The 12333-nt window shown below is 41.9% G+C and overlaps 1 long non-coding RNA gene across 1 annotated transcript; it reads left to right on the forward strand.

The window, feature by feature from the left end:
• Window positions 1–6676: 6676 nt before the first annotated feature.
• On the forward strand, window positions 6677–12065 carry LOC113225281. Its single transcript, XR_003309939.1, has 3 exons — window positions 6677–6788; window positions 9140–9305; window positions 11965–12065. It is a non-coding gene; the product is annotated as an uncharacterized LOC113225281 (long non-coding RNA).
• The last annotated feature ends 268 nt before the right edge of the window (window positions 12066–12333 follow it).

Genomic DNA, 12333 nt, shown 5'->3' on the forward strand with positions numbered 1-12333 from the left:
CTGGGATTATGGGTGTAAACCACCGCACCCAGCTCTAGAAATATATTTAGAAGAAAATTGCATGGCAAACTTGCCGTGACAGGTATAATATAAAATCATCTCTGTATTTTCGAAACCATACATCTATCAGCATTTCCTATTTATTTATTTATTTATTTGAGACAGAGTCTGTCTCTGTTGCCCAGGTTTGAATGCAGTGGCGTGATCTCAGCTCACTGGAATCTCCACCTCCTAGGTTCTAGACATTCTCCTGCCTCAGCCTCCTGAATTCCTGAATAGCTGGGATTACAGATGCATGCCACCACGCCTGGCTAATTTTTGTTTTTTTAGTAGAGATGGGGTTTCACCATATTGGCCAAGCTGGTCTTGAACTCCTGACTTCAAGTGATCCACCCACCTTGGCCTCCAAAGTGCTGGGATTACAGGCATGAGCCACCGCACCCGGCCAGCATTTTCTAATATTTTATTATATAAGTATTTATGCTTTAGTTCATACATAATAAAATAGATTCTGGTCCAAATTTGGATAAATGTCTGAAATAATTTTCTATTATTTTACCTGCTGGCTTTTCTCATTTCTATAGAAGCAGCTTGTACAATGTAAATTATCTAGCATTAAATACTTTTACAATCAAAGTCTTAATGCAACACAAATTCCTTTGGCATCAACCTATGTCTACTTATTTCCAGCACAACTTCATAGCACATCAGAATGTGAACTGAATATTGGAATGATATTTGATATGTGTGTCGTGCCTTCATTAATTAATTTATTTATTTATTAATTTATTTAATTTAATTTATTTATTTATTTATTTATTTATTTTTTAATTTATTTTTTTAGACGGAGTCTCGCTCTGTCGCCCGGGCTGGAGTGCAGTGGCCGGATCTCAGCTCACTGCAAGCTCCGCCTCCCGGGTTTACGCCATTCTCCTGCCTCAGCCTCCGGAGTAGCTGGGACTACAGGCGCCGCCACCTCGCCTGGCTAGTTTTTTTTTGTATTTTTTAGTAGAGACGGGGTTTCTCCGTGTTAGCCAGGATGGTCTCGATCTCCTGACCTCGTGATCTGCCCGTCTCGGCCTCCCAAAGTGCTGGCATTACAGGCTTGAGCCACCGCGCCCGGCCATCTTCATTAATTTATTGCTTTACATGTTTCATGAGAACCTATGTGTCCAGCACAGTGGCATTGTAGACACTGGACATACAGAGTTCTAGATGGAGTTTCTGCCTTGGGAGGTGTTACGAGAAAAATAGGCACTGAGAGTAAAAATACTTACTGAGATGAATACGTGTCATGCGTTGAGCTAGGTTCAGAGAATACACTGGTGAACAGACAGGTTCCCTGTCTTGATGATGCTTGCAGACATTGTTCATTCAAGCTGCTATAACAAAATACCATAAACTGGGTAGCTTGTAAACAAAAAACATTGATTTCTTATAGTTCTGGAAGCCGATAAGTCCAAGATCAGGGTGCTGGCAGATTTAGTGTCTAAAGAAGGCTTACTTTCTCATAGATGGCAACTTCTTTGTCCTCACCTGGTGCAAGGGGCCAACCAGCAATCTGAGGCCTCTTTGATAAGGGAATTAATCTCTTATAAGGTTCTTTCTTCATGACCTAATCACCTCCTAACCCCACCTCTTAATACTATTGCATTGAGGACTAGGTACAACCTATGTTTGGGGGGAACACAAACATTCAGGCCATAGCAGATATGTAGATTAATACTATTTCAGCATATTGCAACTATTAGACATAAACAGAATTAATAGAAACAAAAGGAAACAACTTCCTAGGTACATCAGGAAAGATGCCACTGGTGATTTACTTTATGCAGAATATGATTGTCTCTTTTTTTTCTTAATTTTTCTTTACTAGTACTTCCTTATCTTTGCTTTAAATAAAGCATGCATGTACCCAAGATTTGCCAGAAGAACGATTCTATCTGAGGATTCTCAGCCACTGAGATGTGAAATGGCTTTCCAAAAAAATCTTTAGTGCTTGGACACTCTGATTCATACCACTTAACATAGCTCAAAGCCATAGCGTGGATTATTGATGCCTCCCCAGGGTTTCTGATTCTGTAAGATTACAGTGTGATATCAGACTTCGTACTATTAACAGGCTCCCAGAAGTTGCTCATGCTGCCTGTCCGGGGGCCACACTTTAAAAGGCATGGTTTAGAGGATTAAATATACCAACTTAAAAGTTAAAATAATTATTGGAAGACTGTAAGGCAGATAATATCTCTGTTTCACAAGATGAATAACAAGCCTAGGTTATTTACAAAATGCAAAGTTATAAGGAGGTAGACAAAACTCAATACAGTAATAAATATTTCATGTCCTCAGTGTAACAGTCTATTAACTTGAAGCCCAAAACCTCCATCTATCAGTGATTGTCAGAATCCAAAATACTTTGAGGTTGAAATGCTTTGTTATTTGACTTGAAATCACTCTTTTTTTTTTAATCTCATAGACAGATGTTTTCGAAATTTAGATATTAAAAAGTTATGACCACATCTGTGACCAGTAGTATAATGTTGGGCTTCATTATGAGGCCTCAACGCCACTGCTTTAATGTAGGGAGGCAAACTCCTTTTTTCTTTCTGCAGTCTCAACCTCCTAGGCTCAAGTGATCCTCTTGCCTCAGCCACCTGAGTAGCTGGGGCTACAGGTATGCACCACTATGCCCAGCTAATTAAAAAAAAAAAAAAAATGTAGAGATGAGGTCCCACTATGTTGCGCAGGCTGTTCTTGAATTCCTCAGCTCAAGCAATCATCCTGCCTCAGCCTTCCAAAGTGCTAGGATAATAGACGTGAGCCACCGTGCCTGATTGCAAACTCCTTTTAAGACAGCATCAGGCTGGGCACGGTGGCTCATGCCTGTAATGCCTGCACTTTGGAAGGCCGAGGTGGGTGAATCACTGAGTTCAGGAGTTGGAGACCAGCCTTGCCAACATAATGAAACCTCGTCTCTACAAAAAATATGAAAGATTAGCCAGTCATGGTGGCAGGCGCCTGTAATCCCAGCTACTCAGGAGGCTGAGTTAGAAGAATTGCTTGAACCTGGGAGGCGGAGGTTGCAGTGAGCCGAGATGGTGCCACTATACTACAATCTGGGCAACGACAGTGAAATTCGGTCTAAAAAATAAAAGAATCAATGAGAGCAAACAACAGGGACAATGATGGTGGTAACAGTCCAGAGGAATTTGGCAACATGAGGAGACAGATGCCAACTAAGTGACTTTAAATGAGAAAAGCAAAATGAACATGGAGAGAATTTATATTTTCAGACTAATCTATTTGAGTTCTGAAAATTCAGTACCCAGTATCAAGAGGACTATACTGATAAACAGAGTTATAAATAGAAACATCATAACCGGGTCAAAAAAGAAAGTATCTATACTGCATTTTCCTTCTGCTGCTGCTATAACAAAGTATCACAAACTCTGTGGTTTAAAACAACACAAATTAATTTTTCTTTTAGTCCTGGAGGTCAGACGTCTGAAATCAAGGTGTCAGAAAGGCTATGTTCCCTTCTGGAGGCCCTTGGGGGCAACTTTTTCCCTGCCTTTTTCAGCTTCCAAAGGCTACCTGCATTCCTTGGCTCTTGGCCCCTTTGTCCACCCTCAAGGTTGGCAGCACTGTGTCTTTAGAGAAAGAGTTCTCTGACTGCCTCCCCTGCTTCCCTCATCGGATCTCCTTCTCTGACTGTCTGTCCTGCTTCCTTTTTGTCATCAGATCTCCTTCTCTGGCTGTCCTGCTTGCTTTTTGTCATCAGATCTCCTTCTCTGTCCTGCTTCCTTTTTCTCAGGACTTTGTGATTACACTGGGCCCATCCAGATCATCCAGGATCATCTTCCCATCTCAAGATTCTTCACTTAATCACATCTGCAAAATTGCTTTTGCTGTGTAAGGTGACATATTCACAGTTTCTGGGTATTAGGATGTAGACATCTTTGTGGGTGGAAGGAGGAATTATTTTTCTGCATGTGCTGTTTATTTTGTTCTATCAAAAACTCTTGGGGGTGCCGAGCACACTAGCCTGTAATCCTAGCACTTAGGAAGGCTGAGGCGGGTGGATCATTTGAAGTCAGTAGTTTGAGACCAGCTTGTCCAACATGGTGAGACCCCAGTCTCGACTAAAAATACAAAAATTAGCAGGGCATGGTGGTGCGTGCCTGCAATCCCAGCTACTCAGGAGGCCAAGATAGGACAATCACTTGAATTCAGGAGGCGGAGGTTGCAGTGAGCCAACATCATGCTACTGCACTCTGGCCTGGGCAACAGAGCAAGACTCCATCTCAAAAAAAGAAAACAACAACAACAACAACAACAAAAAACTCTTGGGGTAGTATTTTCTGGGCATATTTTCAGGAGGAAATTGATTAATGGTGTTATATGGAAGAGTATAGAGAATAACCATGAATCATTCATTCACTTGCCAAACATTCGTGAAGCATTCCCTATGCACCAGACATAGTGACACACAAAGCCAGACTTAGGGCAAGGATAACTCTGGGGAAATGGGTAAGAACGTGCTGAAGCTGTAGAGTGTGGTACTAATGAACCAGGACTCTGGAGTCTAATGATTTGGATTTGAATCTTGGCCCCACCATGTATAAACCTTATGGCCTAAGCAAATTACTCATCTGTGTGTGCCTCAGTGTTGTCACTTATGAAGCTGAGAAAATTAATATCTGTACCGTAGGGTTCTAGTGAAGACCAAATAAGGTTATTGATAAAGTTTTTAGCACACTGACTGGCATAAAGAGTTCGAGAAATGTGGGCATAGAGGAGGAACTAGAGAGGACTATAAACAGAACATGGAGTGCTTACTGCCATAGGGACTTTCGAAAGGCTTTCCAGAGGTAAGCTGTGAAAGTTGAGTTTCATGTCATCAATTGGAAGTTGAAGAGATGAGGGTTATGCCAGGAGCAGACATAGTGATCAATTTGGAGACCATGAGGAAGGGCTGAGGTGACCGGGAGGAAAAGGCCTAGGAGTCCAGGAGGAACAATATTTAAATATTGTGCTTCAGCCAGGCACAGTGGCTCATGCCTGTAATCCCAACACTTTGGGAGGCCTAGACTAGCAGATCTCTTGAGGCCAGGAGTTTGAAACCAGCCTGGCCAACATGGCAAAACCCTGTCTCTACAAAAAATACATAAATTAGGCTGGGCGTGGTGGCTCACACCTGTAATGCCAGCACTTTGGGAGGCCGAGGTGGGCGAATCACAAGATCAGGAGATCGAGACCATCCTGGCTTAACATGGTGGAACAAAAAAAAAAAAAAAAAAAAACATAAATTAGCCAGGCGTGGTGGCATGCACCTGTTGTCCCAGCTAACAGGAGGCTCAGGCATGAGAACTGCTTGAACCCTGGAGGTAGAGGTTGCAGTAGGCCAAGATCCCACCACTGCACTCCAGCCTAGGCAACATAGCAAGACCCTATCTCAAAATATCTATATATCTTTAGATAGATATCGATATAGGTATATAATGCTGGGATATTGACACAATAATAAAAAATTAGACTTATTTTACTTCTATCCAGAAAAATACCCAAGCCTAAGTGGAAATGACAGAAATAAGTTTTATCTCCATATTTGAAAGAAATTGTGATTAATAAGGATTTCCTTAATTTTTTTAGGACAATGTAAACCCTTCTCTGTGCACCACTCACTGTCAAAACACACTGGCTTCTTTGTGGGGTATCTACTTTACATCCATTTTCCTCTTCACTGTTGTTAATAGGAGCCCAAGTATTTTTCATAATCAGTGGACTGTAAACTTTAAAGGAGGCTGGGCTTTTCTTCCGCCCCAAGGGTGTAAATCAGGATTGGTTTGAGCCAATCATGACAACCATTGCCTTTGTCATTGGTTAGGACAATGGACATTGGTTAAGATGGACGTGTGGCACAATTCTTGCTGATGACATAGGGGAGGAAAGGCTTTGGAAAAGCTTTTCTTATCCCTTAAAAAGATAAATGAAGCTGGGTGCAGTGGCTCACACCTATAATCCAGCACTTTGGGAGGCCAAGACTGGCAGATCACTTGAGCCCAGGTGTCTGAGACCAGCCTGGGCAACAGGGCGAAACCCCATCTCTACAAAAAATACAAAAATTAGCTAGGCATGTTGACATGCGCCTGTAGTCCCAGCTACTTGGGAGACTGAGATGGGAGGATCACCTGAGCCTGGGAGGTCGAGGCTGCAGGGAGCCGAGATTGCACCACTGCATTCCAGCCTGGGCAACACAGGCCGTGTCTCAAAAAAATAAAAAATAAATATATAAATAAAAAACAATAAAAAGAAAAAAGATAAATGAGGGATGTGGCTGCACTCTCTTCTCTTCCAGCTGTGAGATATCAATGGGCAAGGATGTGATGCCTGAAGATGTGGCATCTAACTGGAAACAGTCGAGGACCTGAGAACGAAGCCAGCTTCTGAGGAAGACAGACAGAGCCGGGCGCGGTGGCTCAAGCCTGTAATCCCAGCACTTTGGGAGGCCGAGACGGGCGGATCACGAGGTCAGGAGATCGAGACCATCCTGGCTAACATAGTGAAAGCCCGTCTCTACTAAAAAATACAAAAAACTAGCCGGACGAGGTGGCGGGCGCCTGTAGTCCCAGCTACTCGGAGGCTGAGGCAGGAGAATGGCATAAACCCGGGAGGCAGAGCTTGCAGTGAGCTGAGAACTGGCCACTGCACTTCAGCCTGGGCAACAGAGCAAGACTCCGTCTCAAAAAAAAAAAAAAAAGACAGAAAGGATCTGGATACATGATGAGGTAAATGAGCTGCTAAGTTATCCAAACCTGGAATAATAATATGTCAGTTAGTATGTTTATATGTAGTATATTCAAGTACATTCAATGTTAAAGTCAATTATGATATTCTTCCCCTTTTTACAGCCTGAAAAGTATCTTGCATACACCCCTGGCATCACAGAATCCTGACAAACCGCTCATCACAAATCAACCACAGACTCTCTACGCTCTTACCAAAATGCTGGCTTTGAGAACTAATTTTTTTTTTTTTTTTTTTTTGACAGAGTCTTGCTCTTGAGTAAAACATGGGGAAAAAATCTTTCTCAATTTTATCTTTGAATCAAACTATATCATGAAAGGGCTATGTTTTTATCCATTACAATTAATACTATGAAGGGTCCAGCAATAGAATATATCACCTGTATTAACTATATAACTATCTTTCAGAATTAATTCCTGCAGAGGTAAATGAGTAATTCTCTAATTCCTACAATTTCTACAACTCTAAGATTCTGTGATATCAAGATTTTCAAGTATTATACTAAACTCTCAATATATACTGATAAGCTGGTTCTTTTGCTATTGCAAAAATTCAACCAAGAGGCAGGAAAATGGGTCAACGGCAACAATAAATTCATGGAGACTGCAGCAAAAGATTATTTGACAGACTCTCTTCCCTTATATGGAAGAGAGCTGTTCTCCTTTTTGAACCATATTCCCCTAAATACCCTCACAATCTTCTTAGGCCTCTCACCCCTTCATTTTCTTTTCTAGTCCCTCCATCTCATCCTTATTTTGAATTCAGATGAGTTAATACAGTTTGATGGCCTAGTTCAGATTCTAGAAAGGGACAGCTATTCAGAGATGATGGTGACATGCTTTTCTCTTCTCATATTGCTTCTCTTTAAAGAATTTACAGGACCTCTGCCTACATTTACATCTCAAGAGAATAGTTTCATCTGGTGTCACATCCTTGCCAAAATTTATTGAGAATATTGGTAAAGGACAACATATTTACAAGGATTTCTTTATTAAAAGCTGGGGAGATTGGCAAGTGACACTGTCACTAAATAAATAAAAATAAAAACTGAGAAGAGCAATAACATTTGATTTGCTATTTCCCAGTCTAGGGAAGAATATCAAGTCAAACTTTATGAAGTCCGAGACAATGGGAAAAGACGAGGTATTCCTGTCCAGGCCCTTTTCAAGTTAGAAGGTGATGGTTTCCAGAAGTCTGCACCTGTGTTTCAATTATCTATATGGAGTTTGTAGGACTAAACTATATTCACTATATTTTCTTATTTTTGTGTGTGTGTTGGATGCTCTGGCAACTGGGGCCTTGGTAATTGGGGAGGGATAACTTCTCAGGAAGAGCTGATTCTTAGAGATAGAGGGAGCCTGCTTTTCATATGCAAACTACTCAAACTGGAGTCCACACTCCCCCAGCCTCCTCTATAGGACTCTTACTCTCCAGCCCTGCTCTAATCATCTTGGGGCCAGGAACCAGGCAACTCAGGATGGCCTCTACACCCCCAGAGCCCACTGACATTATTCAAACTAGACAATTCTAAGCTGCTTGCCCCACCTTGACCTATTCCTTTCCTTGCAAAGCGCAATAGAAGTTCTTGCCACATTTTCCTTCTGCTTCCTCTGCCTCCTGACTGACCCTGGTGCTTTCCTTTGTGGGCCTTCGTGGCTTACCTCCTGTTTCTAGGAACCTGCAAGTGTAAAAACTTCTTTCTTCATTACAGTCATTTCCATGTCTGCATGTCTTACTATACCTGATTTAAACAAATCCAGAGCACATTTTAAAACATAAATTCAACTGCTGGACCTGCTATGTAGAGCAATTCAGGCAGAGGAAATGGCTCATGCACACTCTCCAGGTACTGTTAGATATGAGTTCTAAATTTCAAAGAATCAGTATGTCAATATGTTCAGTTCTTTGCCTTCTACTTTTAAACTTAACTTCCTCAAAAAGCAACCTTTTTCCATTACCTGCTCCACCCTGACTCATTTCGATTACCTGCTCCACCCTGACTCGTTCCGATTACCTGCTCATTCTCCACCCTGACTCATTCTGACTTCCTGCTCTGCCATAGCCATTTTTCCCACCAAACCACTCACCCCATCACTCTCTTTAAATTAGCAAATTGGAATTAGTTTAGCCTGTGCGGTCTAACCCCAGCCAATAGGGGAACAACACAGCAGCAGGGGCCACGGGCGTCAGGGATAAGAACCCCTTCCCCTCCCTTGTCCAAGTGTGTGCTCACCATTGCTCCATCTGTAAGGGCACACCCTTCTATAGAAGCATGTTGCCTTGCTGAGGATTAAAAAGAAAATTTTATATTCGAGTACTATTTCTTTTGCAGCACTGAAACTTTATTTATAATAGTACGAATGAGCCTGGTATGTGCAGAGAAGAACCAGCAGATCGGTCTGGCTGGAGCGTATCATACGAGGGGAGCATAGTGGGCAAGGGAGCCAAAGAGGAGGCAGGAGCTCGATCGTTCATCACGCAGAGTCTTGAAGGCAAGGGTAAGGAATTTGGATTTGATTCTAAATGCGAAAGGAAGTAACTAAAATATTTTAAGCAAGGAGTGATTGAATCTGACATATTTTTTTAAAAAAATCACTCTGGGGTCTACATGGAGAAAGAATTACAATGATGCAAGAGTGGAAGCAGAAAAGCCAGTCTGGAGACTACTGCAGGACCTGAGAGAAGAGATGACAGTGGCCTGGACCATGCTGGTGGCTATGGATATGGAGCCCAGTGCCATCTAAATTTATACTAAAGAATGCAGAAAATCAAAGGCTAGTCTCACATGAGACAAACTCAAGCCCCAGCAGAATAACAAATGGGACCCTAAGAAGCGTAAATAATGCCAGATCATTTCTTTCTTTGATAGAATGATGAGTCACTTTAATCAGAGGAAGAAGAGTTTCTGGTAAAAAATCTTGAGTCAGGCACGTTTTCTTTTACGTCTCAAGATAGAATTGTCTAATGCTTAGGTGGTCCACATCCTACAGGTTATCTAGTTTGGTTCCCATGTTTCATGAGTAAGAAAAATGAAGTGAGCTCATCCTGGTGAGGGTTTTGCCCAAATTAAACCTCTGGAGAGTAGATTCTTTAATGCTCAAGAGGCTTTTTGCAAGGAAAGGACGTCCTCTTTGGGCTGTGTTTAATGCTCAATTTATTAGTCTAATATTCTATTCCCAGTAAAATGCTCAAATTCAGGAAGGATTCTAAAAAAATCAGTTCAATGTTTTTTCTCTTCTTTTTTGTGCTTCTGTTTTTAACCTCTTCAAGATAAGACTGGATAATGATACCCATCCAACTTATTTTCAAAATGTTTTGGAAAACAAAGATATTGATAAGCAGGTACTATGCAGAGTGCCAGATTTAAACCTTTAGAGACTCAAAGTTCAAAAATGTTATAGAGTCCATACCTGATACATAATTCTATATACAAATAATACTAGTCCATAATGTAAGTGGGAGACCAGCAAGATCCTGATAATTTTCAGATGACTTTTTCCGTAGTTTAAAAATAACCACTTTTTAACTTTAAAAAAGTTCTTTTGATGCCTCTGTTTTTGGTGCCCTAAGAATGTATCTAATCTGCATTTGGGTAATCCAGTTGCCGTTGAGCATCTGCCATGCTAAGCCCTGTGCTTCACACTGGATGAGGAAATGGGATGTGACAGAGAATGACTGGAGGGCTTCTTGATTGTGTTATCAGAAAAGACTTCTCTGAGGGGGGACTTTCAAGTTGAGGTCTAAATGATGAGGAGAACCCAGCTACGTAAAGATCAATGGAATGAGCAACCCAGGAAACAGAAAGAGAAAGAAAAAGGAAAGGAAAAAGAAAAGAAAAGAAAGAAGAAACAGGATCCTGCACATCAAGTAGCTCCCCAGCTAGTCAGGGAGACAGACATAAAAAGCACTCAGTTTGGCCGGGCATGGTGATTCACACCTTTAATCCCAACACTGTAGGAGGCTGAGGTGGGTGGATTGCTTGAGGTCAGGTGTTTGATACCAGCCTGACCAATATGGTGAAACCCTGTCTCTACTAAAAATACAAAAATTAGCTGGGTGTGGTGGCGGACGCCTGTAGTTCCAGCTTTTTGGGAGGCTGAGGCATGAGAATCACTTGAACCTGGAGACGGGGCTTGCAGTGAGCAGAGATCGTTTCACTGCACTCCAGCCTGGGCGACACAGAGAGACTCTGTCTAAAAAAAAAAAAAAGCGGGGCGGGGGGGAGCTGATTTTAACACAATGCAGTTCCTGCTGCACTAGGCGTGAGAACAGGAACCCAATAGAAGGAGTGATTAATTAGAACTGAGAATTGAGAAAGGGCTGTGACAAGCAGAATGTACAAAATTATAGAGTAGCATTGTAAAGATTTAAACCCTTGCTTCAACAGAGACATTTGTTAAAAAACAGATTACTGGGCTTCACTCCACATTTACTCAGTCAGAATCTCTGAGTTGGCTGCCTGGAAATCTATGTTTTTGACCAAGCACCTTCTGATGCAAAGACGTTTTGTGATCCTCTGATTTATGGAATAGGTTTTGAAGTTAGGTGACTCGGACATAGGACCTACATCTCACTTTTGTCACCTGTGAAATGAGGAGGATAATCCAATCTTCCTCACTAGGTAACTTTGAGGATTAAACGAGGTTGTATTTATAAAGTGTTATCTATCATGGCTATTATGTGAAAAGTATAGCTTTGATCATAGCCGAGTGAAGAACTGAACGAGCTGTCTCTGAGCTAACTTGACATATCTCAGAATCTTACATACAGGTGAAATGATAGAGGCAAGGTCACAGCCATTGGGATAAGCTAGGGAGACTAGAAAAGCAACATTCAGGGTTGGGGAGGAAGCCAGTTTCTACTGGAGCAGGAGAAGAGTGCACAGCTGTTGTGTCAAAGATTTGCAGAAAACAGCTGGCTTTTCCTCTTTCTTGTTTTTTTGGTTTTTTGGTTTTTTAACTTCCTCCTTTAATTAAAGTACAAATTATTTAAAGACTTCCTTCCCCACACCTGAGCCTAGCCCTTGGCTAAATCAAAAGAGAATTATCTCCTTAAGAAAGGGAAGCCCCCAGGGAAGTGAGGAAGTTAGCTGGGCCAAGTTTGGCCGAGGAGAGTCAGGACTAGGAAACACTGGACTGATTCAAACCCTTTCTACAGTCCACAGGGCCTGAAAATTGCTTCCAGCAACTGACAAGTTCATCCCCTTCCAACTGGTCTGACAAGCCCTGAGGAAAAAAGACAGTGACACACACCCCCCCGAAAAAAACCCCCCGCCCCCCCCCCCCCCCCCCCCACTGCGCCCCCACCTCCTTAACTGTAAAATTGTCCATCTCATCTTGGACTATCCGGAAACCAACATGGGACTACACAAAACTGCTACCAAAAGAGTTGTTTGTGGAAAATGGTTGACCAGGGTCAATGGCATGTGTAGATGTGCAAGAAACTGCCTACCTTCTAGTCTCCAATTATCTACATGTGTATAGGAGATGTTGGAAATTTCTTTTTGGACTGATTCTTTGAAGCCTT

Source organism: Piliocolobus tephrosceles, chromosome 2 (genome assembly GCF_002776525.5).
Source record: "Piliocolobus tephrosceles isolate RC106 chromosome 2, ASM277652v3, whole genome shotgun sequence".
In the NCBI taxonomy this organism is placed as follows: domain Eukaryota; kingdom Metazoa; phylum Chordata; class Mammalia; order Primates; family Cercopithecidae; genus Piliocolobus; species Piliocolobus tephrosceles.